This window comes from Lontra canadensis, unplaced genomic scaffold, assembly GCF_010015895.1.
Source record: "Lontra canadensis isolate GAN:19392208 unplaced genomic scaffold, GSC_riverotter_1.0 scaffold85, whole genome shotgun sequence".
Taxonomy (NCBI): domain Eukaryota; kingdom Metazoa; phylum Chordata; class Mammalia; order Carnivora; family Mustelidae; genus Lontra; species Lontra canadensis.
In genome coordinates this window covers 3,610,279-3,626,174 of record NW_022631079.1, presented here as the reverse complement: position 1 = coordinate 3,626,174, position 15,896 = coordinate 3,610,279, and the positions used below count along the sequence as shown (strand labels likewise).

The 15,896-nt window shown below is 46.1% G+C and overlaps 1 protein-coding gene across 1 annotated transcript in view; it reads left to right on the top strand.

Annotated features, from left to right (window-relative positions):
• Positions 1-2,246, top strand: part of RNLS (renalase, FAD dependent amine oxidase) — a 269,551-nt gene extending 267,305 nt beyond the window's left edge. Inside the window, exon 9 of the mRNA XM_032883033.1 lies at positions 2,209-2,246. The gene's annotated coding sequence lies outside the window, so the exon portion shown is untranslated. The remainder of the gene's footprint in view (positions 1-2,208) is intronic.
• The last annotated feature ends 13,650 nt before the right edge of the window (positions 2,247-15,896 follow it).

Below are 15,896 nucleotides of genomic sequence, written 5' to 3'. Positions count from 1 at the left end.
AGGCCCCTGTTTCAGCACACACACCTTCCAGGAGCAAGCTAGGCCAGGCAGGCCCTGGTTTGATGGTGAGTGAGAACGACAACCCAGACCTGGCTAATGTCACCATGGCTTTGGTTTTCTGCCACAACGTCCAACAAGCAGTGAAAAAAAATAGGAAATGGTGAAAGGGGAAAAAAATAAAATAAAATAAAATGCTTTCATGCACAGAACCTTAGTTCTGTACCCTAATCCTAGGTACGTATACAGAATCCCGTCTTGGGGGTCCCATTGTGAATACTCTTTTATTCAGAGAACTGTCAATTCATACCCATCCCTTGTGAATGCCAAAATAGAATCTTGTGCATGAAAACATTTTATTCAATCTCACAGTTACCAAATATTTTTTCCAAGGGGCCCAACAAGACTGAGGTATTTGATTTACCCGGAGTTTGCATTATATTGCTTTCTCTCCAAAGAATTTCCTTCCTGAATTTCACTAATCACAAACTCCAACGACTCTTTGAGTCTAGTGGACATTTGTCAGTTATCTCCCTGATATCCACTGTCTCTCCTTCCAAAGACTTCACCTGGGTGCCCTTGCTTTTCCTATCCTGAGTCCGCGTCGTCCGGCGTGGGCCACGTGCTCCTGAACCAGAGCAAAGGGGTGCTTCCCCTGGGCTTGGCCGCTCACGTGGCCAAGTTGGGGTTGAATACCCATGAAATGAACGAACTCTATCAGATTGAGGCTCAGGGCCTTGCAGGAGTTTCCCAGTGGACTTCAACTTGAGAAGATCAGCCCCCTGGGGCTGCCATGTAGGACAAGTGTAGAGCTGCCTGGACCCCCGAGGGAAGGGGGAGAATGAAGCCAACACAGTGGAAGGTGGAGCCAGGACAAGCAGATCAGTTCTGACCCAGAGCCCTCACTTGCGCTCTGAATCCTGCCCTGGCCTTTTAAATTATGTGAATCCATAAATTCTTGTTTGGCTTACGCCAGCCCAACTCGGTTTATTTAAGTCACTTGTAACAGAATGAGTTCCAATTTATGCAATGATAGTGGAGCTCTTCCTGGAAAGAAAGAATGTTTGCTGCTTCTGATTTCTATAGGTTTAGGCCACTAACAACACTGTAGTAATAGTACTAGTGGTAGAAGTAGTAAATCCTATTCATCAAAGACTTTTTTCCCCCGGCACTATACCTATAGCTTTACACACATCATTTCATTGATAGTTTTTTTTTTTAGATTTTTAAATTTTATTTATTTATTTTAGAGAGAGCGAGTGAGCCTGCATGAACAGGGGAGGGGCAGAGGGAGAGAGAATCTGAAGCAGACTCCCTGCTGAGTGCAGAACCAGACCTGGGGCTCAATCCCATGACCGCGAGATCACTACCTGAGCCAACACTTAACCAACTGAGTCACCCAGGCGCCCCTCGTTGGTACTCTCATCTCCATTTTACAGAGAAGAAAACGGAAGTGACTAATGTCACAATAGCTTGTGAGTGTCCAAGATGGAATTTAAACTCCAGCGTGCCTGGTCCCATAGCTACAACCGGCCATTAGGTGGTAGGCGCCATGTGAGCGCAAGGGACAAAAGTGACATATTGTTGTCCTTGTCCTTCAGGAACTTTTATTCCAGTGAAAGAGAGAGAGAGAGAACATGTGGGAACCATGGAGTCAACCCTCTCCCCACCCCATGTCCCATTATGACTTTATCCGCTTAGTGGCAATTGCTTTTTTTTTTCAACCAGACGTCGTACCACATTCCTGAACCAGGGGAGGGCATTTGGAAATACAAGGAATGTTTTCCAGTTGTCACAATGACTAGTAGGTGGGGCGCACCTGGAATTTAGTGGACACGGGCCAGGGACATTGGATGGCCTGGAAGGTGCAGAACAGTCCTGCCCGACAAAGGATGGTCCCATCAGGGGCCAAACAAAAGTCTACCACTGAGAGACCCTCAAGGCTAAAGTTAGCTATTGAAATAATCCACTCCAGAACTGGTGGCAGATATGCAAAGCGATATCATTAGTGTTGCTTTACTAGAAAAATGAAAATAAAATTCCAAAGTCTATGAAAAGCACTTAACAAAACATGGTGCTATCCCCAGAGCATCCCACTGCCACCCATTCATGGTATGAGAAATCTTACACCAGGAGTTTCTCCCTATGAGTATAAGCCCCTAGAATTTTATTTCCTTCCCGAGGTATTTAAGATCCAAGTTTCTCTTGGAGCCCCTGGGTGGCTCAGTCGGTTGAGCAACTGCCTTCAGCTCAGGTCATGACCCCAGGGTCCTGGGATCGAGCCCCATGTGGGGCTCCCTGCTCAGTGGATAGTCCACTTCTCCCTCTCCCTTAGCCCCTCCCCCTTCTTGTGCTCTCACTCTCTTGAAAATAAACAAATAAAATTTTTTTAAAAACTTAAAAACAAAATTCTAAGTTTCTCTGAGAATGGCCAGCCATCTTTTCCAAGTGTGATCTTGAGCCCCTTGCAAGGATACTGGATCATGTCTACCCTTCCCAGTCTCCATATCCAGATTCTCTACTTCCCTTCTCTTCCCCCCTTCTTCTCATGCCCCCCTTTCCATCAATGGTCATCTTTTTCAAAAGGTACTCAAACCCAAAATGTGAAGGTCTGGCCATATTGGGCACATTCCTTCAGTTTGTGGGTTCCCTTCCCAGTAAGGTTTAGAGTGGATATTACCAGTATTTCCTCCAGGAACCCAACCACTTCACCCAACATAGCATTGCTTCTATGGGGCTACTTGGGTTTGCAGCCACATATCCTCAAATATCAGCCTAACCACCAGGGTCTTCACTCTGAGATTTGTAAGTCATTAAAAATAGAATTTGTGGTGCATCAGTGTGGCGTTCCAGAAAGCAGACACTGAGATGAGATTAGATGCAGAAAGGAAATGCCTGTGAATGATAAAGTGTGGGGAGCAGATGTAGGCATGGGGAGCTGGTCCAACATCTGCGAAAGGAGAGGAGAATGGGACAGGAAGAGCCAGAGAGCACAACCTTGAGATGATGTCAGGCTGGCTGAGCGCCGGGGCAAAGATCAAAATGGGAGGAAGAAATGGCTTGGGCAGAAGTGGTCCAGCTCTCGGGCCCCCGGTCTGCTCAGCTCAGCACCTGGCCACTAGCCAGCTACCTTTCCGGAGCAGCTTCTAGTGGCCACACATGGCGTTGTATTTTTAAAGTGGAAGTCATTCGTCATACACTGTGTGTGTGTGTTTAAAAGAAAGAAGATTGCCTTGGAAATTAGGGTCTGAAATGTGACATGATAAAATCATAATAAGACCAGAATCTAATCTTTCTGTCTGGGAGACCAAACCTCACTCCCAGCTTTGGGGCTCTTGGCCTGGCTGACCACTTTTTAAAGGAATGGACCTGGAAATGCCAAGAGTGCAAAGTATTCTGGGATGGCTGGGCACCCAACATGCTGCATTAATCGTAGACGGAGAAAAGTCCTCTGTTTTGGCCCGAAATCAGGGGAGTTATTTTGGGAGCAGCCCTCCTCAATGACCCAGACATTACCATCTGAGGTCCAAAGCCCCGAAGAACACAAGCTTGAAGAGAGCTTTTCCATGCCCTGAGGTTCTTTCTTCATAGGGCTTTCTGCACAGATCTGCTACAGATCCAGTATTCACCTTCTCAGGGGTTCTTGTGGAGAAGCGGATCATTGTCATCAGAGAGAGTGAGCTTTCCTGGGAGGGGGCTCTGCCTGCCTCTCCGAGGGTCTTCCTGACTCAGTCTTCAGCCTGGTCAACAAGCATTCAGAGTTTGTCTACCCAAACCAAATTTTACCAGCCTGTCTTCTGCCAGGAGAGTGGCCTATAGCTATGACCACCATGTCTACCGTCTTCATGATGTTTACTAGGTGAAAGTCTCTACCACGAGCTGCCGGATGCTGGGAAAAGGACAGAAAAGGGATTCAAAGGAAAGTGATGCACCATGCTAGTCCAACAGGGAGGGCTGACAAATCCTACTCAGATCACCAGTGAGCACACCCAGACCCTCCACATGCCCCAAAGGGAACGATAAACCAGTTATAATGACTGATACTTACTGTGCTGTTCTACATGATCTCATCTTCGAAGAGGAACAGCCCTATCTAGAAGGCATTTTCATAATCCTCCTTGGAAAGATGAGGACACCCGGTTCTCAGGTGCTAAAGTAATTTGCTTAAACCTATCCAGGCAGCAACCACTGTTCTGACCTCCAAGCAGGTGCCCTACCCACACCTTCCCGTTGCCCAATCTCTGTGATCAGGACAGATCCAGTTTTGGGGGGCCAGAAGCTTATATACTGGGAGGGGCAGCCCTCATTAAAATGAAAATAAATCTAGAAGGGGTCCTCACAAGTGAGGAAGCCTGAAGGTTAAGTTTCGTTAACTCATCACTAAATCCATTTCTGACTGTGACACTATTATTGCCAACAGTATTGATAGGAAGAAGAATAACCCTTCTTCAAATCCAAATATAGGAAAACCGGGCTTTTATGATTTTCGAATTGTCTTTGAAGAATAACATTGTTCTAGGCACTCAGAGACCCCCCCCCCTTCCCACCTCCACCTGATTTTTCTGCCTCTGACTCATCCCACCACCTGCTCCAACTCCAATTCTCTTTGTGTCATCTCTGCATCTCTGGTGGTGCCTCTCACTACCAACTTCTTGATAATTACTATATCTATAGCTAACAATCCTACGTGTGCCCGGCACTGCTCTGAGCTTTGCTCTCATTGCCTCATAAAAAACCTTGTACGGTTGCCACTTCTCAGCTGAGGGCCCTGGGCCCTGGGAGATTAAACAGTTTGTCTCTGAAATGTGCAATCTTAACCACCGCACCACAGGGCTTCGAGCAGCCTGGTAAATCAAACTTTAACACGAAGAAACTTCACGTAGTCCAGAATAAAGTATAATAATTACAATGCCTTTTTAAAAATATTTTATTTATTTATTTGTTTGTTTGTTTGTTTGTTTGAAAGAGAGTGAGAGAGAGAGAGAGCCCGAGCAGGGGCAGGGGCAGAGGGAGAGAGAGAATCTCAAACACACTCCCGGCTGAGTGCGGAGGTCTATGCGGGGCTTAATCCCATGACCTCGAGATCATGACCTGAACCGAAATCAAGAGTTGGGCCTCACAGACCAAGCCCCTCCCCCCAGGCACCCCACAATGTCCTGATAAAACAGCAAGTATCAAGGCTAGACCTTCTGGAAGTCACAGACTCAATACCTAGCTCAGAATCCCTTCTTGGCACCTGTGAATAGTGCAAGAGCAAAAGCGTATTTCAAGTCAAATAATCAATTCTGAGATTTAAAAGACCTGGACAATGTGTGATTTAAAGATAGAAAATACATTTTTCTCTCTGGACTGCAAATTTTGAAGCCGAAAGGATAAGTTGGAGAATGCCTCGGTTCAAATACTTTGCATAAGTATTATGCTTTTGTAGTTATTATCAAATTGTGGGTGCCAGGAATGGTATTTGAGGAAATGGGGCAGGGGGTTGGGGGGTGTGTGTGTGTGTGTGTGTGTGTGTGTGTGTGTATTAAATGATCTGGTCAAACTAGCTTGGCAGTCTTTTTCCTCAGGATGAGGCATCCTGGAGAGTGTGTCTCTGAGTCATGTTCCTTGAATTCAATGTTTGAAAGAATTTCAAAATTTACCTGGTTCAACCCTTCATTTACCCATGACAGTAGCGGCACCCTCAATACCAAAGGTCACAGAGCTAATGAGTTTCATTCATTTAACAAACTAATCGAACACAGATGGATAGGGAACTTTCCACCGCACCACGCTGTTCTGTGGCTAAGATAGGCCATGTGCACAGCATCAGGAATCCTTCCATAAGAAAACAAATCCCGTCTATGACATTGATGGAGAAGGTTTCCATTAGTCTGGGCTCTGCCTACCTATCCACCGTCATCTCCCACAGATCCTCAGTATGGACTCGCGGTCTTTGTATTTCCCAGAAAATACTTACTATGCACTCTTGTCTTAGCTCATGCTGCTCTAACTGAAACCCATAACCCAGTGTCTTCTAAACAAACAAAACAACATTGATTTCTCACAGTTCCCGAGGTTGGCAGTCTGAGATCTGGGTGTTCGCATGGTTGGGGTGTGGTGAGACCCTCTTCTAGGTTGCAAACTGTCTGCTCCTTGTTGTATCTTCATGTCCTGGAAAAAGGAGGAGCTAGCTCTCTGGGCTCTTCTTATCAGGGCACTAATCCCACTCATGAGGGTTCCCTCCACCTCCATGACCCCATTACCCTGCAAAGACCCCCACCTTCAAACATCATCCCACTCGGGATTTGATGTCAACATATGAATGTTGGGTGGGGGAAAGAAACACTCAGTCCATAGCAACTCTCAGGGCTCCGAGCCTTTATCCAAGCTCTCATATCCATCTGGATTGCTTCCTTCCTGTCCTCCAGCAGGTGAGCTCATGCATTTGTCACGACCCAGAAAGATGACCTTCACAGGGAAGCTTCCGGTGAAGACCCCTCTTCATCTGGGAAGAATTGGTGTGATCCGTCTTCTCTTTTCTCAGCGCACAGCTGCTGAGTCTTGGGCACTTACCCTGTTGTGTTTCGGTTCATGGTTTAACAGTATTCCTTCCATCAAACTCTGAGCTGCCGAACGCCGGAGAACCGATGCTGCTCGTTTTTACAAGCATCTAACACCTAGCCTCTAAGAGTATGGGAAACAAGGGTAACAGTAAAAATGAACATCTAATGCCTCCAATAATCCTGAAGGGAAAGTGTGGCAGGAGTAGACATAAATTACCAGTGTTCACCAAGATTTCTTGCTCTTCGGGGTGGCTACATGTCTTGCTTTGAATAACGACATTTAAGCAGAAGCAATCTCTACCACCTGTGTGTGTAGTCATCTAAGCGGTCCTGCAATGGCGGACTTGTCTTGGGCAGGCAAGGTCATAAGGGGGTGAAGGCTCAGCCACCCTCAGCTGCCACGTGTTGGACATAGAGGATGGGTGAGAAAGAAATCTCTGTTGTTTTAAGTCACTGGTATCTTATGTTTGCTACAGCAGCATTGAGAGGCAAGTTCTCCTCTAACTCCTTCCCACATCCTCTGACCTCTCCATTTCCTAATCCTACCTTAGCTGTTGGAGTTTGCTTCAGCAGCAACCCAGTAAGGTTATGACCCATTAAGTATTTGTATTTTCCTAAAAGCAGTAAGAGTGTGTTATCGGTGTGTTCGTTTTGCAATAAGCTTTTTTAAAGCCATGAAAAGAGCTCTTTTTGACTTTCTGCTAAGTGAATGTAGTATCTTTCCCTCAATGTGAAACGGGTGTTTTTGGCTGCTGTGGTTCCCTTTTTTATATATTTTATTCATTTTCTATTGAATCTCATTTATTTTTATTTGATATAACATTGTACAACATGCTGGCTTGACACATTTATATATTGCAATATGATTACCCTTGCAGTGTTAGCTAACATCTCTAGCATATCACAATTGTCAGTTTTTTGCTTGGTAGTCATAATTAAGATTCAGTCTCTTAGCGAGGTGGATGTCTATAATATAGTACTGTTGTCTACAATTGCTACATCGTGCATTAGATCTTCAGGTCTTATGTACCTGCTAGTTGCAAGTTTATACCCTCAAATAACATTTTCTTTATTCTCCGCCCCCCCCCCCGGCCCCTGGTAACCACCCTTCTACTCCGTTTTTATGCATTTTAGATTTCACATAATTGATATCATACAGTATTTGTCTTTCTTTGTCTGACTTATCTCACTTAGCACCATGTCCTTAAGGCCTGCTCCGGTTTCCTTAAAGAAATTTTTACTTGAAAAAGAAAAAACAAAGTCAACTCTCTTTTCCATCGGTATCAATGAGTTGGTAAAGCAGTGAAACTAGGTTGGATGAAGGGAATAGAAATTCGAGGCTTGGGCACCTGGGTGGCTCAGTCAATTAAACGTCTGTCTTCAACTCAGGTCATGATCCCAGGGTCCTGGGATTGAGCCTTGTGTTGGGCTCCCTGCACAGTGGGGAGTCTGCTTCTCCCTCTGGCCCTCCCCCACTTGCTTTTCCTCTCTCTCTGTCTCTGTCTCTCAAAAATAAATTAATTAGTTAATTAGAAATTTTTAAAAAGAAAAGAAATTTAAGGCTAAAGAAAGCACTGTTGTCTAATTCAGCCCAAGGACCCTTCTGTGGATGTATGAGACATACAGTGTTCTCCAGAAGACAGGTTAGTAGGAGCTAGTGTTTAAGAGCACGGTTTCAAAGCCAAATGAGTTTCAATTCAAACTCTGCCTTGTTCTATGACCGTGGCCACATCATTTAACTTCTTGGAGTCTTAGTTTTATCATCTGCAAAATGGGAAAATAATAGCTACCTTCATATGGTTGTTATATGGATTACAACCTTCCATGAGTTTTTGTTGATAAAGTCCTTGGCACAGTTGCATTTGGCGAAGAGAAATTTTAAACTTCTGGCTCACGTCAGGACCCTGGGATCATTATATTTCTTTCTCATTTGTGGAACTACCTATTTTTCTGGCTTTGATTAAAATTAAAATTAATGTCCTATAAATATTGAGGTGATGGCTTCTGCCAAGTTGGAAATGGGGATTATTGTCCTCCCTCCACGAGAGGTGGGAATCTTTGGAAACTCCTTTTTCCTTTGTCTTGGTAACTTCACTTTATGGACCGGTCCCAAGGTGAGACCCACAGATGGGATTCCCAGCCTGTTATTCTCAGCCAACTCCTTGGTACTTTTCCAAATCAGTCCTTTCATAGATGGTGATTAAAATCATTTGGTATGCTCCACCCCGTAGTTCATTGCTAAGTAGGAAGGAACCATTATGTGAGGGTATTGTTGACTGTTACCTTTGTATTTAGAATTGAACCAAATGTATTTGTATGTAGAATGAACCAAAACTAGAGGATGAATGTCCAGGAGAACCTGACATCCAGAATGTTCTTTAGCTTGAGGGATATGAGCTCACTAGTAGTCAAGCACTAGAAACTCCACTTTCTTTCCTCACTTCCTCCTAATCCCTGTGCCAAGGATCCCTAGGTCCCTGGTGAGAAAACGAGCCTATATTTTCAGACATCCAGACATTGTAAGCCCCAAATACTCCTAAGGTAAGAGTTACAGCTACGGAATTTCATTCAATGGTTTCTATCATGACCTAAGGGCCAGATCTTGGGCCTGGGATTTGTTCCTAACTATCACCTTAATTCATTTGGCAACTTTGAGTAAATCATTTCCCCATTACCTCAGTTTGTTCATTGGTACAAAGAATAAATATTTATTTGTGATCATTAAATTAATAATGGCCCTTCATTTAGAGATCGCCCAGTGAAGTGAGTGGCCATGATTCCCATACATACCAGAGTTACACAGTGAATATTGATCATATTATATATTTCTCACTACAGCCCTAGGAGGAAGGCATTGTTACATTCTCTGCTGACAGCCAAGGACACTGAGGCTCAGAGAAATTAACTAATCTTCCCACAGTGAGTTTTGGAGTCAGGGTTCAAATTGGACTTTAAAGACTATGCCTTCCCAAAGTCAAATTAGATTTTGTTAAATAGAATCCTCAGTGCATAGTCCTAAACATTTATCTTCAGTGTCCAAAGTCTTCTGAAAATGTGTGCACAAAAGACTCTCTTCCAGGAATTACCATTAATATCACAGTCAGTCAACAAGATTTATAAACTACCATTTATGTCTTACCTAGAATAAAGGCAGTAACATTTTGCACTCCAGACTTCCTTTCAACTTCTTAAAGTGCTACCTGTATCTATTGATGTATTTTATTCTCCCAGAAATACTATGATTTCTCAGACATGAGGTGAAAGAATTTGTCTATCAATTACAGTTTCCTGACTGACCCTTCAACCATTGAAATTTCTTTTGGGAGGAGGACTGTCTTTATGCACAAGCAATTCAATTACGTTATTGAATTTTTTCATGTAAAAGAATAATAAGTGTTTGCTGTAACAAACTAAATGTTCTAGATCTCTGTCTTTGAGGTTAATCACTTGCGCCTTTCCAATCCTTCTGAGGTTTTCCATGGCCATGGATTAGTAAATAACCTTCCATCCAGACTATGGGAATCCATACATTGGATTTCTATCTACAATCCATGGCTGAGTCATGTAGTAAAAGGTACTTCCTCCAGGAATTCAGGAAGTATGATCTTTACAAATTTCAACACTGGAACCCATCGGCATTTCTCCCACAGGACCCAGAGTCTAGTCCTGCCTTTCTTATTCATCCTATGTCTGAATTCTCCAAGAGAGAGGCCTCCCAACCTGACCATCTACAAAGTAGGCTCCCAGGATTAATTGGCACTGGCTGAACCTGCTCTGCTTCCAGTTTGTCACCCACTTGAGAGCATCTGTTGAACAAAGTACATGAGAATTATAAGCCAAACCCACTCTGCCACCCCAGCCAATTGTCCATCAGTTTCCACCGATGACGCTTTATGGTCGGTAGGGATGACTTTAGAAGAACCCGAAGCTGGGAGTGAAGTTCTTGGGCACATAGTACTCCCTGATACTAGTAGAGCCCATCTTCTGTTCCTCTCTTTCTGCTATTCCCCTGACAGCATGAGGGTGTCTCCTGGGCTCTGTCCTCAAATCATTTTACAATCATTTAACTTATATTCACATCGCATCAGTTTTGACATCATAATGTGATCTGCATTGATTTGAGGCTGCCATCAGGATGAGTTCATAACTATGACAGAACCTCTGTTGAGTAAAGAAAGAACCGATTTTGAATGTGGGGAATGATGTAGGATGGAAAGATCACGGAAGGAGACCAGGAACAATACAAGCTCAGTAGGGAAATTTTAGACATCAAACATTTTTTTTTTTTTAAACACAAAATACCAAAGGTCACTAGTCTCCCACATCAAATGCACAGACAATTTTTTTTAAACAAATCCGTTTCAGTCTGGGTCTTGAAACAAATCTAAAATATGTGATTTTGTTAAGAAGTTTCTAGGATAATTTTAAATTTGTTGTTTTTAAGAAAGGAAGGCGAAATTGTTTTGGAGGGAGGGGAAGGAGAATGGCACCATTTCATCTCTGTCCCTCATTCGGCGCATGAATTTCAACCTCTCCGAGTAACCGATCTCAGAGTACAGAATTCCAAAATCATTCTCATTGGCAGGCTTAAGATGCCACCAGAGGGGCAAAGTGGGATCCAAAATGCAGCTTTGTGACACTTTTTAGAGGGTTGACGGTCCCCCTTTGTACTCAACGAAGGCTGCCTGGGGCACCCATAATTCGCCCAACATGCACCATCTGCATTTATCTTGGCAGTGGTTCAAGGAGAGGCTGAGGTTTGGCCCAAGGTGGGTGGCATCAGCACACCAGCGTTCCTTCCCCCATCCTCTGAAGAAGGCAATGGAGACGGAAGGTTCGCAAGCTGAGTTCCCGCCGACCTTAACTGGAAATAACTTGCTCTCTTTCACATCTGCAGCTGTGTCCTCCTCAGGGAGTTGTCCAACTCAATGTGATTTTAAACATCTGTCAGCTAAATCAGGGCTCCAAATTTAGCCCTCGGGAACATGATGTGGATTTGCGATGCTCGCTGGAGAACACTGGGTCCATAAACCCGGCTCACAGGAGACAGCCGGGTGGTACTCTGGTTGGCAGTTTTCATCTATGACACATTTAATTTGCCTGCACATTTATGAACATGATGTAAAGGGAAAGAGTGACCGTTTCCCTGAAAACGGCTTTCCGGATTGCTGCAAGATCAATACCGGAATGGAAAGTCTTTACACTGGGAACATGGACTCTTTTCCTATCCGATCACTTGCCTGTAATTAAAAAATATTCCCAACGGAGTCATTTTGTCTGAATTTCCTGAAACTCTCTTCTCTACCCTGAGCTGCCTCTCTGGCCCAGCTACAGCGTGGCTCCACAGCGCCCATCCTAAAGGGAGATGGGTTTTGCATGTAGTTGTGCTTCGTAGCCGCCATCTTTGAAGACGTCTAGTACGTGGAAAGTCATCCTTTTCTTCTGCCGGACTGATGTTTCTGAAGCCTGGTGCTGTTGTTTGGAGAACCATGAAGTGAGGCCTTTGCTCAAAGACTCTCTTTTGGCTGAGGGCAACACCCCCTGAATGACTGCCTGGGAATCCTTAGTGCTTATGGATTGTTGCTGTTTTTTTTAACCCATCCGATCTGTTGCTGAGATCGTGGCGCCCCTGAGGGGGAAGACAGCCTTGCAATTCAGTGTGTGTTCCCAACAGATGATTTACCACAGTAGACTAAAGCTTGTGAGTTCGCTTTTCTTAGGTTGGCACCAAATCTCAGCTTCCAGAGTCCAGTTCCGCAGATGGAGTTAGTTACCCCTTCCTCTGCGCCCCCCAGACAGCTGGTGTGTCTCTCATCTGGTACCAACATGTGGTATCGTTAGGGAGTAGCCTCAGATGCCACTGAGCTCTCTCGGGGAGCAGAGATGGCGTTTGATTTGTCCTGCATGCCCGAGATTAGGACAGGCTGTAGACGATGGCCAACTGACATTTTATAGACAGGCCAGCACTAGTTTGAAGAGCTTCTGGAGATACTGCCTAGAAGCGAGGAAAGGTGGTCCAGGCATGGGTGGGTGGCAAGAGGAGAGCCCTCAAAAAGGTTCCCTTTTTGAGGAGGATCCATGAGGGGAACTGGCTTCAACACTCGCTTCCCTTGCTGTTGGAGAAAGGGTGGTCCCCTTGAGGAGCTGCCAAGCCCAGGCATGGGGGCTGGGGTCTAGGACCCAAAGAGGTGCCCCATCAACATGGGGTTATTTGAAGGGGCCGAGCAGCTGGTGGCTTCCACTTCATCATGTCTTCTTTCTGCCCCCTTGAAATTAGACTGGTTGGAATTTATTCCTGAAAGGAATATTCCTGAATTCTTCCCTCTACTCGTCCATTCCTGGGACGACACGCTCACCCACATAAGGTAATCAATAGTTAAGACCAAAGACTGTAGCATCAGACAGATTGGGGTTCAAATCCCAGTGCCAAAGTCATTAGGGTGGATTATCCTAGGAAAATTACCCGACATCTCTGAGCTAATCCATTAGGTAACCAAAGGGATTGAATGAGTCAGTGTGAGTGAGGTCTCCCGCAGATGTTCAGCATGGCCTCACTATTGCCGTCGTGACCATAAGTACTTTGGACTCTTGCTTGAGAGTGATAAGAACGAGCCCAGCCTGGCTTAACCAAAAGATCCAGGTGTGAGTCTAGGAAACCAGGGCCTCAGGGAGGCACTGTCGTCTCTGCCCTTCTCAGCTCCTAAATGAACAAGTCATGGGTTCAGCTACCCAAAAAGAGCCCAAGACACCGTTTTTTTCCTGGCATTAATTTCTGGGGGAAAGACTCAGGTGGACTCACTTTGAATCCGGGGCTAGTCCTGCTCATTCAGCTGCGACAGGGGCTAGGCACAGGTGGAGGCAAGGTCACAGCCAAGCAAAGGCCCCCTGCCCAGGCCCACTTCACTGGCGGGGAGGCAGACAGAGAGGAAGGACTGTCGGCTTTGTGTGTTGGGGGTGGGGGATCATCGTGAGACCAGCAGATGCTGCAAAAGTTACCCTCAGATTCTTAGGAGGATGAAAATGGGACATTTAATAATGTGTGAAATGTACTTCTATGTGGAAAAAAAAAAAAAACCCACCCCAATATCCCGTATAAGTTGTAATCGTAAAGACATTCTTTTCTAAAGGTAAAAATTTATACGGAGCATAAAGAAATGGTTTTTATGTTATGGTGATGATTTTTTAATGCCCTTTGATTTAATAACAAAGTTTTGTTTCATGTGGAAAGCTCCTGCAAGGATTAATAACCCTTGCACCTTTGCCACCTAACACCTTAGCAAGGATTAGCTGACAACTGGCTGAGAGCCAGGCCCCAGGGGACAGATCCAGGCCTGGAAGAGAGGAGGCAAGGAGCAGCAAAGGGCCAAGGGCACTGGAGGCAAGCTTCTTGTTCTTCTGGGTACGGATACCAAGGCTCCCTCTTCCTGGAAAGGCAGAAACCTGGCTTCGAATTCTGAAGTCTCCATCATATTTTCATGGAATGCCAGTGAATTCCAGGCCAGAGAAAGGGCAGTGAGCTCTCCGATAACTCCTTTGGTAATAAGAGAGCATCAGAGACATTAAGAAAGGGGGCCACATGGTTTTCAGGACAAGGCTCGTGCCAGTTTCCAAAGGCCCTCCTGAATCCCCTAGAAACAGGTCTATAGACATAGGTACTGCTGTGCCCAGCACAGTGGAGCCCATCAGGATCTCTGTCCCCGGCTCCCACCTCTGCCTGTAGTGAGGACAATCCGGGGAAAGTCTTTCCATGGGGCCTTTGGCGCCCCACTTCCTCCAGTCTGAATGTCAGCATGCTGCTGTTTCTAACGCTCCCTTCTGGGCTGGGGCTGGACAGATGGTCACTGTCATGTTCAAGCCAAACCCTGATGAAGCAGCTTGGAGAGCTTTCTGGGAGGTTAGCCCCGACCCCAGGGATGGCCCCGTGCCCCCAGCCTGTCCCGTGCCCGGGGCTCCGAAGCACAGCGGGGACCTCATCCATGGCCTGGTCGGCAGAGGAGAAGCACTTTTTTTGAGATGGTTCAGGTTGACTGCCCCAAGACGTGGCCCAAGTATTTCCTTCAATGCTGCTTTTCTCTTCCCCCGGGTTGTATAAGGCCAAAGCTCCAGAAAAATTCAGGGCAGCCTGAGGGCTTTGGGTGAGCCTTCCAGGTCCAGGCATGAGAAGCCCCTGAGTCATCATGCTAGAGACCCTTCTTTTCTGCTGCCACCATGACTATGGTCTGAACCGAAGGCCATCATGCCACGAACGTGTGTGATCTGAGCAGCATTTTCTCACAGCCACGGGCCTCTGTGTAGGTGTAGACCTACAGAGCACACAAAAGCAGTTCATTAGCCAAGCACCGACTGGGTGCCCGGGCTAGGGGCTGAGTACAAAATGGTGAGTCAGACTCAGTCTTGCCTTAAGATATCTGCAGTCCGGACGGGGGTGAAGATGCCTTGAGAAACGACAGCAGCGCAGGGGGGTAAAGGCTCACAGGGGCAAATGTTCGCAGCGTGCAGGATGCGGCTGACAGGCAGTCACCAGCATTGTAAAGGGCCCAAGATGGTGTCTTCCAGCAAAGACCAGACAAGAAGGAGAGGACATGGCAGGTGAAGCCGCCGGGCCCATCTCTTCTCCCAGCAGGTCTGGGCATCTCCATGGAAGGCTGGGAGCTGGATGCACAGAAGTGAAAACAGGGGCGCCTGGGTGGCTCAGTGGGTTAAGCCTCTGCCTTCAGCTCAGGTCATGATCCCAGGGTCCTGGGATCGAGCCCCGCATCAGGCTCTCTGCTCAGCAGGGAGCCTGCTTCCTCCTCTCTCTCTCTCTCTCTCTCTGCCTACTTGTGATCTCTGTCTGTCCAATAAATAAATAAATAATCTTAAAAAAAAAAAAAAAAGGGGGAAGTGAAAACAAAGGCTTTCCTCCCAGGAATCTTTCCAAAATCTGACTTTCAGATCAGGAGCGTAGAGGACTGCCCAGACTTCGGGTCTGAGCAGGGGCCTCTGATCCATCAGAAGAGCGCATCAGATACGAGGAGCCTACTGTGTGCTGCGAGGAGGGGCCGAGAGAGAGAGAAGGTCCAGCAGGACAGAGCGAGGAGAGAGACCAGAGCTGAAACAGGGTCTGGGGAAGGGGGTGAGAGGAAGAGGAAAATTATGGCAGCCGGAGGCGACCCACAGTGCTGACCAGGGGATGCCTCCCCGCAGATAGTCATCTGGCCACTGGTCACTCTCAACTTCCTCTCTGCTGACATGGGCGGGGATGGGTGGACTTAGAAGAAGACATTCAGTGCAGCCAGATAAAGCATTTCCCGCCTGTTGTCTCCAGCAGGCTTCAAAGTTGGGGTGAAATGCTCTGCGGGATGGCAGAGAGTT